Source organism: Rhipicephalus sanguineus, chromosome 11, assembly GCF_013339695.2.
Source record: "Rhipicephalus sanguineus isolate Rsan-2018 chromosome 11, BIME_Rsan_1.4, whole genome shotgun sequence".
NCBI lineage: Eukaryota > Metazoa > Arthropoda > Arachnida > Ixodida > Ixodidae > Rhipicephalus > Rhipicephalus sanguineus.
In genome coordinates this window covers 116,844,309-116,857,613 of record NC_051186.1, presented here as the reverse complement: position 1 = coordinate 116,857,613, position 13,305 = coordinate 116,844,309, and the positions used below count along the sequence as shown (strand labels likewise).

The window sequence follows — 13,305 nt, the reverse complement described above, 5'->3', positions numbered from 1 at the left end:
AAACACTGCTATGGGAGAGTAGTGCCCATGTTTTATTTAGGAGGGCCCAGGCTGGGGGCCCATGCTGTGCTAGTACACATATATGGCTGGTGACAAGGCAGCGAGCTGAAATTGAGAAATATGCAGAAGAGAAATATATAAATTGAAATAATAATTGAAAGCAACTTTACAGGATGAGAACTAACAAAAATTATACAGTTTGGTAATATAACTAGCCATACCTGGCCCTTGAAGTGATTTTCAAATAAAACATCAAGTGACCTCAGTATCGGATCTTATCTCATCACGAAGAAATCGCCGCAAAAATTGTAAGAATCTGTCGAGAGAGAGCGAAGTTATAGAGATTTGTCGCACGTTTTAAGCGCAGATTTCCCTCCTTTCGTCCCGAACAGTACGCTGCAAGGTAGGCAAGCTGTGCAAAAAGTTGACAACAAGCTGCGTCAGCGTACGTCATAACCATCAGTACCCTTTTGTTGTCCGACAAGAACAATATCTGTATGGAAATTTTGCATTTCTCGGATATATTTGCGCCTAGAAGAAGTAAAAGAAAAGTATTTATTTTGGCACTGCCTTTAATATGTAGCTCTCTGTGTCCTAATATGTATAATTTATAATTAGAGTGCATATAATGGCCATAACTATAGTTAAAATGTGTTACGCAGTATACTACTTCTTGCAATTCTCAAAACGTTCATATACAAAGAAATACTGTGATGGGATAATTTTTTGTCTTATTTGACTTTTCTTAAGAGAGAGATGAAACTCTCCAAAATATGTTACCTGTGAAAGCCTCCCGAGGATGCCCATAACTTGGACAAATGGTCGTAATAAAATTTTCGAACGACGAAAAAGATAAGGAATAAGACCGAAAGGAGCGCGAAAAGAAAGGCATACTTGTAAAGTTAGTTTTCGCTTTGTGTTGACACTACAGTAGCAAAGGATATCATACAAAGTGTCTTAGAAAGCTCAAACTGATACCATGACAGGAATGGATGCTCGGATGTTTTATTATGGAGCCTTGGTTTCAGACTTACCTTTTCTGGAGATAACACTACAGATTTTAGGAAATACATTTGTTTTCCGGCAAAGGTGTCCATTTCGGAGATTTGATTATGCATTCGTAAAAATTCTTGGAGTGAGGACACCTTCATTATTATGCACCGAACCAATTTACGCACGGCGTTCTAAGTGCGAAAGTTTTGCGCTTGTCGAGATTCAGCAGTCGCCAGGAAAGTGTATAATCGAACAGAAAGCAGTGATTGCTAGTCTAAGCAGGGCCTCCCCTACAGGCGCTGGATATTCAATATTAAAATAGTTTGGGCACAATATCAACACGCCGCTACTGCTGTTGCACTTTATTTCAAGCAATGGGATTGTGCACGAAAGGTGCAGCTTGGTGAACTACCATCGTACACTGCGGAGGTTTCTCTTTGTTCTCAAACATAAGGTTACGATTACGTAAGGTTGCACTTTTGATGCACTTGGGGTCAAGATAGAGCATAAAAATTACCAAGGTAAATGAGCACCTCGCAGCTTTTAAATACAAGCCTTAAGTAAAGCATCACAATGAAGTGCAGAGATTTTGTATTACCATATTGAGCACAGGGGCAATAGTTTTTATATACGCCCCCTTTTGGCGTGATAGAGCACTTTTGGGCTAATTTCGCAAGAGGTTGACAAGTTGGCTGCGATTGCCTTTTCTTCAAGCAGCACAAACCATGTTTACACTGGCTGGTTGAATTGCACGGCGCACGTTCAGGCTTATTCTGCAATGACATAAGAGAAGAAATAAGAGAAGTACATTTCAATGATGATGTTTACGTCATCGATGGTGTTATGAATGCTTCAAACCATTACAAGGACAGCAATACCATCCACATAAAGAAGGACGTCGTTTCCAAAAATAGCGTCACCAATAATACAACATACGATGTGTTTATATTATTGAGACTTTACTCGCTATGGAAAAGCTTCATGATTGACATACACGCCGAGTCACCGCGATTGAGGAGGCCTGTTTTCAGCGAAGCTGCACAAGTGTGCAGTGTTGTTTATATTTTGACCCCATTCCGGAGTGCGCTACCTGACATTTGAAATGGCTTCTTCTGTTTCTGGCGACGTATGTATTATGGTTGTAAGTGTAATTCTAATGTTTTGAATTATGTGGGACATAGATGACAAAAATTGCTGTCGTGCGTATCTCAGTGGTTAAGATGCTTGCCTTCGAAGCTTATGGGCCCGGGTTAAGACCCCAGTTTTGTAGTGATTCTTTACTTTGTTTCTATTATTTTTTTTTCACGGCGATGATCGCCCTTGGTGTCAGAGGGACGGACAGAGGAACGGTTTTCACGTTCAGTCGGCTTAAAAATGTTTACGCATTTATGAAATATATCACGATTGGTACAAGACAGGTATAGCAATTTGCGTTGTGTGTTTTTAACAATCACGCTAGCTTTACTCGCCAAACTATGCAGGATATATTAGGAATGGAAAAACAAGGAGTGATTTGCATTCCTTTCGGTAGTAATCGGGGTTTAACTGGCCAGAACATGTATACGTGTTATTTCTCAACGCGAACGTGTAGAACCCTTCTCAAATGTTTGGGGCTCTTTTAGTGGAATAGCGTGCGCGATGCGTGCAGGCGAATCACCGATTGTTCTTCAATGTGCCATGACTAATGTATCATTAGCCAACACAATTATGCGTAGATTGGATTTCGACGACTGACTACGGTAGCAGCCACTGTAGTTCTTTGTCCACCGTGGCGGTACAGTACAGTGCTGCAGAGTTGCCACTCCGGAATTAGAATGATTCCTGAATCATTCCACCTTTTAGCGACCAGGGAATGGAATGGGGACAACGCTTGGAAGAATGGAATATTCAAGCATCACCATTCGTTCAAACAAGCTGACCATGCAAATACTATAAGTAACGGGAGAACTGCCCCTATGGGAATCAGCAGGGTGGTTGTACTGCACGAGATATGGTAGCAAGCTACTGTCGCTGGAAGTTGGTAACGTGTTGTAACGTATTTTGCGTACCTTTGCAGTTCTTAATGCATCTGATAACGTCAGCTTTACGAGGCGTTCATTCTTATCTCGATAAAACTATCAAGATGCCTTTCATACGTTGAGGAATTACAGGAACGGAATTGAACTGCCCGGACATTCCCAGGGTGGGAATGGGCTTTTCATTCGGAGTTTTTTCATTCGGAGGAATTGGAAGGAATTGAATCGCGGCAAGTTCTAATTCCCCGGAATGGAAATGTAATGTAATGGAGGCGCCCATTCCGCAGCACTAGTACAGTAGTTACGGTGCTCGGCTGCTGATTCGATGGCCGCGGTTCGATCCCGCACGCGGCAGTTGCATTTCAATGGAGGCGTAATGCTAGAGGTCCATGCATTGTGCAAAGTTAGTGCCCGTTAAAGAACACCAGATGGACGGAATTTCGGCAGCCGTCCACTAAGGTGTGCCTCATAGACATATCGGGGTGTTGATACATGAAAGCTGAGGAGTTCAGGCCGTTGGCCCCCAAGAAATCTAAGCAGTAGATAAAAGATGAATCTCAAAGATTTATTAATAGACAAAGGTCATAGGTACGCACTAGAACAACACGAAACTCACGGGCCATGACAGCGCCCACTAACATTCGCCTCGGCGGGGCACACACCGCACGCGCGCACACGGGTCCGTCGTCGACTGTTCCGCCGGGGAGTTAGCTGCTCCTCTTGAAGAGCATGACTGTGCCACGCGCATTGCTAGTGCGCAGCACGTGTCGCGCAGGAACCAGTCGCGCGATGGGCGTTACTCCCACAAAGCCCAGATAAAAAATTCGGCAGATCCCACGTACCGTGGGAGTCGATGTTTGCGAAGCATGCGGCGGGTAGGTGACTGGCGTAATGCTTTTTACTGAGCGACATGTTAAAAAATGACGCTAAAGCTTTGTATAAATTTTATACGCACACATATATATGTTGAAGAGCCGCATATGTGTTATATAACCAGTTGTTCACGGTTGGGTAACGCTGCCAATGGCAAGGTCGGTATTACCAACACCAGAAGCGGTAAGCTGATATGTAGTGCTTATACGTGTCCCGAGAACGCACGCACGTTTCACGATCCCGTGTGCATGTTTGCAAGAAGTTCTCGACAGTTCTTGAACAAGTGCGTCATCACCGTGATCAGAGAGCACCAGCAGCTGGTCATGACTTGTTATAGGATCCGGTCGTGATCGTGGTGACGAGGGGTCCATGTCTAGTGAAGTATGTGGTATAGTAGAGCTGTTGGAATTCGTGGATGCCTCGGTCATTTCGTCAAAAAATTGTCTGTCGACAGAGCCGGCGACATGTCAGAACCTGAAGCCACTCTTCGCGTTGGTCAGGTATAGGCCGTCGAGGCTGGTAGGCCTGGATAGTGCTACGTAGACCAACATCAGCGGATGGTGTCTGTCCTATTCCTAGACTACCTCGGCGTATGTGACCTACGTAGCCTAGTCTACAAAGCGGCTGTCAATCAATCTGTCATCATCCTCGGTCAGCATGAGGCCATCGCCCAGCCTCGTAAGAAATGAAGAGGACACTGCGTCGTTCTGGTGGACGAAGTGCACTTTACGGTGCGGTGATGTGGATATCATTTGTAACTTTCGTTAATGTATTCCTCCGTGGTCGAGCAATGCTTCAATATACCTTGCTGAATCGTAGGAATAAAACGTAATGTTTATTAGACTACTATAAAAGTGGAGCCAACACTGGAACTAGAGGCGTTCATCTGATATGACGCCTGTATCGTAGGAGTACACATCGTAGGGGTATCATGTAGTGTTTATTGCTTTCTTGTAAATTTAGATAGCCAGCACCACAACCACAGTTGACGTTGCACCGACATTACGCCTGCGTAGGCTGTTTTTCCAAACCAGTTTATAGACCTGGCGTGGCTCAGTGGTAGAATACCTGATTGCCACGCAGAATACTTGGGTTGGATTCTCTGCTGGGATCCTAAGTTTCATTTTTTCAATTCGTTGAGTCAACGCTACGTATGTTGGTTTTCCTTAACGCTCTAGCATTTAGGTTACCAATGTATGTTCTCGCCGTTCCTAGGTAGATATAAACTGTCAATCACCTTGGGCGCATACCCGTACACCGTGGCCCATGGCAAACGGGTATGTGCCACACGTGTCTAGTGGAAAGGGTTTGACGACGTACGCGACAGGATTTTAACGTTATTCATGTCATGACCCGGCAATCATATTCGTCAAAACTTCTTACCCTCCCATGCAAATTTTGGTCTACACCAAGTTAAGGAGGCGATCATGAGAGCACCCAGACGTAGGCGGCTAGCTAGATAGATAGATAGATAGATAGATAGATAGATAGATAGATAGATAGATAGATAGATAGATAGATAGATAGATAGATAGATAGATAGATAGATAGATAGATAGATAGATAGATAGATAGATAGATAGATAGATAGATAGATAGAAACGCTCAAAGTGTGAGAGGTTCGCTAAGAAATGCTTCGCATTTAATAATACTGCAGATGTTCTGTGAGTGTTTTTGGTTTCGCTGTTCACAAGATCACTGAAGAAAGTATTTGGAGTTTAACTTGCAACGTGGCAATATTACGAATATATATATGCAATAATATCGGTGTCCCCAGAGCTCCTCTATATCGCTTTACTGGGCAAGGAAAAACTCGTGCCGAATCAGTAACATTAGGCCGTTTTATTGTAATGTATACTACTTTTGTTGAGCCGCAGTTTTGATGTGTTTAATTGTCAGCAGTGCACTGTATTCCATAAAAAGCAAAATTCACTTGCTCGTGTTCATGGTCTAGTCAGACACCAAATCACGATGAATATTCGTCACCAAAATGAGTTGAGCAGCGTTAATCACAAAGCAAAAAAATATAATAAAGGTGAGCTTGGCTGAGTTATGAACATTTTGCATTATTAGCTACTCCACATCAATTTCGAACCTGGAACATTTCCTTACAAACAGCCTTGAACACTTATTGGACTAGGTGAATATTAGTAAATGACGATTACGATAGGCAGCAAATGGAAAATTTTGAGCGTAACAGGATTCTGCCTAATAACAGGACGCCTCCATAGAATTAGCCACACACTACAATCTTATTATTGACTATTTCATTAATGGCAACACTATACGTTAGCCAAGGTGCATTCAAGCAGAATCGGTGCTGCGTATGCTCGCATCACGCATGGAATTTCAAAAGAGTGGTCGAACGCATTCAAGAAGAGCGCAATACATCGAGACATTCCTTGTTCAGATGGACAGCAGATATAAATGATTTACCCAGGTAAGCACAGCCTCCTAAAAGAAAACACGTGTCCGTTCAGCATTTGCGAATTACAATTTAAATAAATCAAATAAACTCTAAATCCCGGCACAAACAAAAAAATGAAGGCTATACATTATATTTCTGAGCGCTTCAAGGAGGCGCATAAATTACAATATGTTGAATCTGTGTAATTATTGAGCAACGATATCAATTAGGGTGCGTGATTAGAAAGGATGACTTTTTTTTAAATCTTAGGTGCTATTTGAAGCATCTCATTTTTGCTTAATACCACGTCCATTATTTTGATGTGGGATAGCCACGTTCGAACTATTCCTGGGTACTTACAATAAAATAAGGCGTCTTCGGTTGCTGGGTAGCTGTGAGCATTAACCTTCCTAAGAACATCGTAATGGAAGCAAGGTGAAAATATTTAACAGGAGACTTCATAGCTGTTTTTACTTATTCGATGCAGATCTGCACAAAGGACTCGCAGGCACGCGCACTTGTTCGCAAACACAGCAGGTAGTCGCGGTCGAGCTCTTGGGTTTTTGCAAAATACCGTTCTCTGGCACTTGAATAGAGTGAAGAAAAGTGATTCTTCAGTTTCGCTGTATTGCCTTCTGTTGATTTCAAAAGAACGCATCTTTTGTTGCCGCTCTCAAGAAAGAATAGACAAGACATAGCTGCGAAATTTACCTGAATACAGGCTCGCAGTTGAGCAATCTCCGCGGTGGAGTTTCAACCCTTTCTTACGCGTTATATTTAATAGTAACTTCTAAAGTACAATGAAAATGAGATGAAATGTAAGCCCGTTCCTCGTTCTTCTCTCAATTCTGACACGATTTCTTACAAGTTCCTAAAATGGGAAAGGAACACTTTCCCGTGAATCATAATATTGGAATATATCGTTACATTAACGCTATAATCTTTCTTTTAAATTAAGATACAGTGTCGGATAAATTCTGTGGCGAAATAAAAACGCCGTTTGCATAAATGCGACAGTAGCGCATCGCTTTGCCATTCGCGTTTCGGAAAGGCGATACGACGCAGTTTACACGGAGCGCATTAAATATCCCGAGGACCCCTCGTTTTTTCCTCTCGCACCGGCCATAGCTTCTCGAGTTAAACGAGAGACCCGTGCTCTCAGCTCTCCCGACGCCAGACCGCCGCTCCTCTCCTCGTGTATAATGGCTCATGAGTCGACCGGGCCCCGCAAAACCACCCGTGTCTGGCGCATTAGAGCGATGCCCCTTCCTAGCACGATACCGCTGCTTACTTGCTTGCGATGCTGGAGAAATGCCATGCTATGCGCTTCTGTCACATTCATGTAAATGGGGCTGTTGTGACGTGACAGGCGAGTGGTAGTTTTTTGCGCCGCACGCGGTCACCCATCCGCCCTGCTCTGAATGACAGGCCGCGTACGTGTTAACGCCTTCTGAAGGCCGCGGTATCTTTACAGAAGCAACGCCGTTCCTTTGCTGTTCCTTCGCAAACGTAATGAGTTACGGTTAGAGTTCGACGGATCATTAACGAAGCTGAAGCGTTGATCCGTTCTTCCCAAAAGAAGCTATTGTTCCTGGAACTTTGTTCGTTTGAACGCCGTTCCGTACTACACCCTTATGCAGTTCTACCGCACATTTCTGAATAGGCATGACAGCATTTAGTGACATACGTATTAATCAGCGTATCTCTACTCATCATCCGCAAAGTGTTTCCCAATGTAGCAATTTTCTGCTCTACTTGTGAGTGAGCTTGATTGAGAAACTACCAGACACGTTCCGACCAGTTGGCGGGGTAAAACACTGCCGTAGTCTCGTACAACTCCCCTTATGTGCTATTTCTCGCAACGTTAATTTCACCTAAGAAACACAAAAGTGTGACACAGGTGGGAATTGCCGTCAAGCTGGTCACGTATAGCACGCGCACTTGTCTTGCCCTTTATTTTCCTTTATTTTGTCCATGTTGTCTTGCGCAAATACCAGCGTTTAGGTTAGACTGGTTCTTGTAGTTATTATCCAGCGCTGAAAAAAAGCTACAGACAAAAAAAAATAGGGAAGCAAACACGGCGTCGCTCTTCTGTCACTCTATTCAACATTTCCGAGAAATAACATACGATAATACTAAGAAAAATATAGGCGATGTGATTCACACTAATTATGATAGAAATGCGGAGAAAGTAAAGTAGACAAAAAGATAACATGCCGCCGGCAGAGACCGAACCTGCAACCTTCGAATAACGCGTCTGACGCTCTAACAATTGAGTTACGGTGGCGCTCAACCCCCCCCCCCCCCCCCCCCCCGTCCACTTCGATGGGCAAATCTGTGCCTTAAAACATGGGAGTGTTAGCCAGTGCCGATCGTATACATGGCGGCGAGGATAGGTCGGCAAACTCACTCATCAGTCAACTCATTGAGGCTCACTCAGACTCAGACGGAGCCGTGAGTCTGAGTCTGAGCGAGTCTGGGCGAAGAATATTATGGTGAGGTTGAGTCAGAGTGAGTCTTATTCAAAGAAAATTTGGTGAGTCTGTGTCCGATTGAGCCCTAAGTGCAAGATATATTACGTGAGTGGGTCTGAATATGCACCAAATTTTTGGCGAGCTATGGCAGCAAGTGTAGAACGCTTTTTTTCTGCCTGCTGGCGTCACGTTGCACGTGATCTTTTTAGGAGCTGACCGCTGGCCAATAATCCCTCGCATACTGCCTGAGGGCATCAAATCTGCAGAAAAATAATGTGGGCTACCTATGATATATAGTTCAACTAATGGGTGGTCATTAATTACTGTAAGTGGGTCATGCCCCGATATTTATTTGTTGTTTTGTTGGCCAGAAGATGCTTCCGTAATAGAATCAACTTGATATGGAAAGGCACAAGCAAACATGACAATAGGCGTAAACCTCTAGTTGGCTAAATGTAGTAGACTTGAGTTAGTGCGGTTACCAAGTTGATAGTGCGATTACTACCAATTTATTAACGAACTAATCATTTTAGTACTACTCACATGCTAACCAGGTAGCAAACTTGACAAGCCGGTATTTTACTACCTTCACTAACTATAGAGTTAGTGCTTTTTGTGACAAAATAAACGGTTAGTATTTAGTTAGTCTCTACTATCGATGCTCTCATATGATCCTAGGAGGTAGATCTCTCCTATGCTATTCACCGCGTGTTTACAGGAGGTTTTCAGGGCCCTAGATTGGGAAGAATTAGGGATAAGAGTTAATGGAGAGTATCTCAGTAACCTGCGATTCGCCGATGACATTGCAACGATGAGTAACGCGGGAGACGAATTACAGCTCATGATTACTGAACCGGATACTGAAAGTAGAAGAGTAGGTCTAAAAATTAATATGCATGAAACTAAAGTAATGCGGAACAATCTTGGCAGAGAACAGCGCTTTGCGATAGGTGGCGAGACACTGGAAGTTGTAAAGGAGTACGTCTACCTAGAGCAGGTAGTAACCGCAGAGCCGAACTATGACAGTGAAATAACTAGAAGAATAAGGATGGGATGGGGCTCATTCGGCAACCATTATCAAATCATGACTGGTAGTCTACCACTGTCCCTCAAGAGGAAGATATATAACAGCTGCATCTTACCGGTACTTACCTACGGAACAGAGACCTGGAGACTTACAAAGAGGGTTCAACTTAAATTGAGGACGACGCAGCGAGCGATGGAAAGGAAAATGATAGGTGTAACCTTAAGAGACAAGAAGAGACCAGAGTGGGTCAGGGAACAAACGGGGGTTAAGGATATCATAGTTGAAATCAAGAAGAACAAAAGGATATGGGCCGGGCACGTAGCACGTCGGCAGCATAACCGGTGGTCATTAAGAGTGACAGGCTGATGACAATGATGATGATGATGATTTAGTTAGTAAATAGGCCATCCTCTTTTTGTATCAGTGGGCACCTGTGTTCGAAGCATCGTTTTATTTATATTGTAACGATGGTATGGATTTATTTACAGGCTGAGAGTAATGAGAGATGTTTGGTGCAGCGCAAGGGACAGGACGGTCAGCCCCACAACGGCTCGCTCCTCGTGCGCCCTTCTCCTTCCTCTTCTTCTTGGCTCCAGCGAACTCATGCAGCGTGACAATTTCCCCGGGCGCAGACGAAGCTCTCCGAGCGAGTTACGTAGCCCGATGGTGGTAATGCTTTAGGCGGGCAACATGTACTGCTTGGGTTCTACGTGACCGCCGGTTGTCAGAGGACACTTTGGCGATGACGAACGTGACGTCACTCAAACGTCTCAATATGACGTATGGTCCGGTATACCTGGACAAAAACTTCGTGCACAATCCTTTTTTCCGCACAGGCGTCCAGAGCAAAACAAAGTCTCCACGAGCAAATGTGACAGGCGTGTGTCGAGCGTCATAACGAGTTTTGGCTCGATCTTGTGACAAAATAGTCCTGAGGCGTGCCAGTCGACGAGCTTCTTCAGCACGACATAAAGTCTGGGCTACTGAGAAGTCTTCATGCGGAGACCAGGGAAGTATCGTGTCGATAAAGCTTTGGGGATGGCGAGCGTAGAGCAAGAAGAAAGGCGCATACCCGGTGACTTCGTGCTTCGCCGTGTTGTATGCGTACGTAACAAATGGCAAAACAGAGTCCCAATTTTTGTGGTCATTGGACACATACATGGCAAGCATGTTGGTCAAGGTGCGATTCGTGCGCTCAGTCAGGCCGTTTGTTTGAGGGTGGTAAGGCGACGAATGCCGATAGTCAGATCCACAAAGGCGTAATAGTTCTTCAACAACATCCGCTGTAAACTGTCGGCCTCGGTCACTAATCACAACACGCGGAGCACCGTGGCGAAGAATGACAGAGTGCAGCAGGAAGAATGAGACGTCAGCTGCTGTAGCGGAAGTGAGCGCCGCCGTCTCAGTATATCGCGTCAGGTAGTCCACACACACTATAATCCATCGACACCCAGCAGATGACTTAGGGAAGGGGCCAAGCAAATCGACGCCGACCTTTTCAAAGGGAAGGGTTGGTGGCTTAACTGGCTGCAAGGCACCCGCCTGAGGCGTTGTTGGTTGTTTGTGACGTTGGCAAATAGCACAGCTGGCAACGTACTGTTTTGTTGTCTTCCAGAGCTTGGGCCAGTAGAAACGCTGACGCACACGGTGCAGCGTCCGAGCGAAGCCTAGGTGACCTGATGTAATGTCATCGTGCATGGCGCGAAGGATCTCGGGTCTAAGATTCTGGGGCACGACGAGGAGGAGTGGAGCACCTTCAGCGGAATAGTTCTTCTTGTACAATAAACCTGCGGATATGGTGAAAGGTGAACTCCGTGCTGCTGACCGAGCGGCATCAAGAAGAATCCTTACGGAAGGGTCTTGCTCCTGTTCACGCTTGAAGGCGGCGGCATCGGGAAACTCCGTGGATATTCCGAAAAGATATTCGTCCAAGTCATCCTCCCCATCTCGGGTGCTTGCTGACGGAAGTCGAGATAAACAGTCAGCGTCGGTGTGACAGCGACCACTCTTGTATGTTACGGAAAAGTCGTATTCTTGCAGCCGTAATGACCAGCGAGCTAACCGGCTGGTGGGGTCGCGTAGTCCAACCAACCAGCAAAGTGAATGGTGGTCGGTGACTATCCTGAAGGGACGGCCGTAAAGGTATGGTCGAAACTTCTGAATGGCGAACACTACCGCGAGGCATTCCATTTCGGTGACGGTATAGTTCCGTTCTGCCTTTGTGAGTGTACGGCTTGCATAGGCGATGACTTGTTGGCGTCCGCTATGTATCTGTACAAGTACCGCTCCAATGCCCACACCACTAGCATCGGTGTGAAGCTCAGTTGGTGCCTCAGGATCAAAATGGCGTAAAATTGGAGCAGAGGTAAGTAAAAACTTTAGCTCACTGAACGCAGACTGGCACTCAGCAGTCCATGCGAAGGGTGTGTCCTTGTGAAGCAGAGACGTGAGTGGATGAGCTAGACGTGCAAAGTCCTTGATGAAACGTCGGAAATACGAGCACAGCCCAAGGAAGCTGCGGAGGTCTTTCACTGTCTTCGGTTGCTCGAAGTCTCGGACGGCGGCAAGCTTCTGAGGGTCGGGACGGATACCTTCCTTGTCGACAAGAAAACCAAGGACAAGCGTTTCACGCTCACCAAAGTGACACTTTTTCGAGTTAAGGATCAGTCCCGCACGGCGGATGCAGTCGAGAATAACTTCAAGCCGTTGGTTGTGCTCGTAGAATGTCTTGCCGTAAATGACCACGTCGTCAAGGTAGCACATGCATATTTCCCATCGGAGGCCGCGAAGGATCGTGTCCATGAATCGCTCGAAGGTTGCCGGAGCATTACACAAGCCAAAGGGCATTACATTAAACTCAAAGAGCCCATCCGGCGTAATGAAAGCGGTCTTCTCTTTGTCTTGTGGGTTCATAGGTATTTGCCAGTAGCCTGAGCGCAAGTCGACAGATGAAAAGTATGAAGCGGAATGTAGGCAGTCTATGGCATCGTCTATTCGTGGGAGCGGATAGACATCCTTTTTCGTTGCTGCGTTTAGGCGTCTATAGTCGACGCAGAATCGCCACGAATCATCCTTTTCTTGACCAGTATAACGGGAGCTGCCCAAGGACTACAGGACTCTTGGATGACACCTTTCTGTAGCATCTCCTTAACTTGGTCATCGATCACCTTCCTCTCGGTGGGAGAGACGCGGTACGGCTTCTGTCGAATGGGGGCTGCGGCCCCAGTATTGATGCAGTGGTGCACGCGGGACTGCGGTGGTGAATGCAGACGCTCAGGTTGTGCAAAGTCAAAGACTGAGGCATAGCGCACAAGAAGCTCGTGGAGCGTGCGTTGGTCGGACGAGGGGAGCGACTTGTTGATCATGCCGTTGAACTTTGACGAGTGGTCAGAGAGTGGGGAAGTTTTAGTTTTGTCGGTAGTGACAGCAACTGCACGAATGCCCACAGCGGTATCTTCTTCAAAGTACGCTAACTTCAACCCAGCAGGTAAAATAACGGACTCGGAGGACACGTTC

General features: G+C 45.5%; 1 long non-coding RNA gene across 1 annotated transcript; it reads right to left on the bottom strand.

Moving 5' to 3' along the window:
* Positions 1 to 17: 17 nt before the first annotated feature.
* LOC119373942 (uncharacterized) lies at positions 18 to 6,873 on the bottom strand. The gene is made up of 3 exons (XR_005180027.2): positions 6,649 to 6,873; positions 222 to 1,766; positions 18 to 105 (listed from the first exon to the last, which is right to left on the bottom strand). It is a non-coding gene; the product is annotated as an uncharacterized LOC119373942 (long non-coding RNA).
* Between the last annotated feature and the right edge of the window lie 6,432 nt (positions 6,874 to 13,305).